Source organism: Triticum dicoccoides, chromosome 6A (genome assembly GCF_002162155.2).
Source record: "Triticum dicoccoides isolate Atlit2015 ecotype Zavitan chromosome 6A, WEW_v2.0, whole genome shotgun sequence".
NCBI lineage: Eukaryota > Viridiplantae > Streptophyta > Magnoliopsida > Poales > Poaceae > Triticum > Triticum dicoccoides.
This window is the reverse complement of record NC_041390.1, coordinates 199,357,981-199,361,919: the sequence shown is the minus strand read 5'-3', so window position 1 is coordinate 199,361,919 and position 3,939 is coordinate 199,357,981.

Here is a 3,939-nt window from a genome sequence, read left to right as displayed (position 1 = left end):
ATGAGGAGATCCGGCCGGAGTTTCGCTCACAGCCCCAAACGATGTGAACAGGGTTCCGTGACACCAAACGGGCGCCCGGTGTACCCGGCCACGTGCCTACCGCATCACAGCCCACCCCTACGGTCAGCGCTGTCCACGGCCTCCAGCATACTACAAACACCAGAAACTACTTGCAACTCCTGGACAGAGGACAAGGGTGATTAAGAAGTCGAGCGGGGTCATATTTCAGGGCCCAATGTATGGTAGTAGCTAAATCATGGATCACAAACACAGAACTCAGTTCCTGAGGACGGCTTCAATGAGACAACCCACCATGTACTCCTACATGGCCTCTCACCGACACCTTTTACCAAATCGTGTTCACACACTTAGCTCACACACAGTAGGACATGTTCACACGCCTCTGATTCATCCCCGATGAATCAGACCTGACTCAACTCTAAGCAGTAGCAGGCATGACAAACAAGCATGAATGAGTAGGCACAACAGGGCTCAAACAATTCCTACTCATACTAGTGGGTTTCATCTATTTACTGTGGAATGACAGGTCATGCAAAGGATAAAGGGGTTCAGCTACCGCAGCAAGTAACAGATGAATCGTTGTTGTCCTAATGCAGTAAAAGAGAGCAGGAGCGAGAGAGTAGGATTGTATCGGAATGAACAAGGGGGTTTGCTTGCCTGGCACTTCTGAAGATAACATTGAGTCTTCATCAGTGTCAACGATCACATCATCGGTATCATGTCTATCGAGAGGGGACAAATACCGGCAACACAGAAGGGAACACAATCAATGCAATGCACAATATGATGCATGATCATGACATGGCAAAATGAATGTGTTTTGAGCTAATGCAACTAGCAACAGATTAAATGAAGTTGGTTTGAATATAAGATTCAAATTTAAACCCCATATGTGATTATTCAAATGCCATTTAATTGATTTGTGCTAAACAACAGCTATAAGTTGTTCTAACATGCATGAAAATGGTACAGATGGATTCCTTGAATTTTTCTGATAATTTTTCATATATAAATTATTTAATTTGGAGTTACGGTTAATTTTCTATGATTTATTGAAGTTTTAGGCATTTTCTGAAATTTCCTGATTATTTTTAAATCCAGAAATACTTATTGCGTCAGCCTGACATCATCATGACGTCAGCAGGTCAACTGGGTCGCCCAGAGTCAAACCTGACGTGTGGGGTCCACACGTCAGTGACTAACTAACTAACCTAATTTAATTAGAGCCTGGGCCCGCATGTCAGTGTCAGCAGAGGGGGTAATTAGTTAAAATAGACTAAACTAATTAGCAGGGGGGCTGGCCCCACCTGTCATCGACCCAGGGGGGGTCAAACCCCTGGTCAGCGGGCCTAACAGGCCGGCGGCTCAACGCCGGCGGCAACAGGCACGGCGGAGGGCTTCGGGATCGCTCCTCCGGCGACCATTCGGGCGGCGGAGAGGCTCTACGGGTAGCTGGGAGGGCGCCACGTCTTCCTGTGGAGTCGGTTGGGGTCGGGGCGGCCGGAATCGGCGCCGGCGTCGACCTAGGTGGCCGCCGGAGTTCGGCCAAGGTCGAACGCGGAGCTGCGGTGCACTAGAGGGGAAACGGAAAGGCTCTGGGGGCTCCTGGGAGGGCGGCGAACTCGGTAACGTGCTCGGGTGCTAGCTGGGGTGACCCTGGCCACGGCAGCGCCATGACCGGCGGCGAGGAGCAATCGGCTCCGGTGAGAAGGCGGCTGGAGTGCGGGAACGAGCGCGGGGAGAAGGGGAAATGGAAGAGGAGCTCACAGCGAGGTCGATGAGCAGCTCGGTGGTCTCGGGGAGGCGGCGGAGGTGGCGAATTTACCGCGGCGAACTTCGGTGGCCGGCGACGGAAACGGCGATGGTGGCGGCGTTGCAGCACGTCCGGGAGGTCCGTAGCTCAACGAGGAGGTGGAGGGGGTTGTGGCGGAGCTCAGAAGCGGGTCGGGGAGGCGAGGGGAGGCCAGTGGCTACGGTGATGCCCGTCGGCGGCGGCGGTGGTTCTCGGGTGAGAGGGAGAGAGAGCAGGGGGAGAAGAGGAGGGCGAGGGAGAGTGAGAGCGGTGCGGGGCAGCTGCGTGGCTTCGTCCGGGGCATCGAGGGAGTCCGGGGGAAGCAGGAGGTGGCCAGCAGGGGGGGAGGTGGCGCGCGCGCGTGCCGGCGAGCGTCGGGCACACGCCCTCGTCCTTCTGTCCGAGGAGGAAGACGACAGGGAAGGCGCGGGTGGGCTGGGCCGGCCAGGGGGGAAAGCTGGGCCGGCTGGTGGGCTGCACGGGTGAGGCCAGGTAAGGTTTCTCTCCTCTCTTTTATTTCTATTCTGTTTTATATTTTTCTATTTCTGCAATTTGTTTTTGATTTGTTTTAAAATATCAAATCATTTTATAAAATCCTGGAAATAATTATGGGTACTTTCTGAATTATTTCAGTGACCCTTATCAATTTCCAACATTTATTTGAGCATTTAAATTATTTATAGTATTTAAATGCCCAAAGTCAAATACAATATGATTTAATTCAAAAATCCAAAAATGACCTAAGAATATAATCATCATTTTTGGCAGAGGTTTCCACCTTAACCAGAAATCATGAACTTTTCTTAGGAACCTTTTGGGTTTATTGAACCGCCAAGCTAGTCTTTTCTTTACAGGAACTGAAAGTGCGTTATATCGACTAGAGGAGGGTGAATAGGCGATTTTTATGAAATTCTTCACTGAGGAATTTGCCGGTGAGGAAATTCCTTATGAAGAACTACTAGCAGTGGAATAAGTACTTAGAAGTAAACATAACATAATACAAGCATAGTCATCATGATGAAATGAAGACAGGCACAGAGTACAGGAAGCGTAAACACAGGATAACACATGATGAAGACAAACAGACTGGAGAAATTGAACTGAGGAAATTGAGAAAGTCTTCAGTCAAAGTCTTCAAGCACAGATATGAACAAGCACACAACACAGTTATGAGGAAATGAAAGAGTTGAGGAAATAGAACCAGTAAGCTTGGTGAAGACAATGATTTGGTAGACCAGTTCCAACTGCTGTCTCAGTTGTACGTCTGGTTGGAGCAGCTGAGTATTTAAACTCGAGGACACACAGTCCCGGACACCCAGTCCTGAACACGCAGCTCAGGACACCCAGTCCTCACCATATTCTCCTTGAACTAAGGTCACACAGACCTCGTCCAATCACTCGTGGTAAGTCTTAAAGTGACTTCCGAACCTTCACAAACTTGGTCACTCGGCGATCCACAATTCCTCTTGGATGCTATAGACCATGACGCCTAATCGTCTGGAAGAAGCACAGTCTTCAAAGGTAACAAGCGTCAGATCCACGCAGGATCAATCTCTTCAATGATGCTCAATCACTTGGGGTTTGTAGGTGTTTGGGTTTGGGTTTTTCCTCACTCGATGATTTTCGCTCAAAGTCCTCGAAGGATGGGTTGCTCTCAAATGACAAGTGTCAGTTTCTCTCGGAGCAGGCAACCAGCTAGTGGTTGTAGGGGGCGGCTATTTATAGCCTAGGGAGCAGCCCGACATGATAAGACATAAATGCCCTTCAATGATATGACCGTTAGGTGGATAGCTATTTTGGGACAGCTGGCTCACAGCACAGCAACGGTCGGAATTTTGAGTAGCAAAATTCTCAGAGCTATCATGTTCCTCACTGTGTAGGCAATCCGCACTGGCGAATTCCTAACTCCTCAGTCAGGACAAATTCCTCAGAGACCAGAAGAACTTCGTCTCTGTCACTGAATAAATTGACTGAACTCTATGAGATTTCCAATGTCTTCACTCGAAGGGATTGGTAGGTGTAGGATTTTGAGTTGAGCATCACATGGAAATTTTTCCTTAGTATTTCCTCGACCCCCTTTAACAGTACGGTGTTTCCTATGACTCAAGAAAGAGAAAATGAAACTA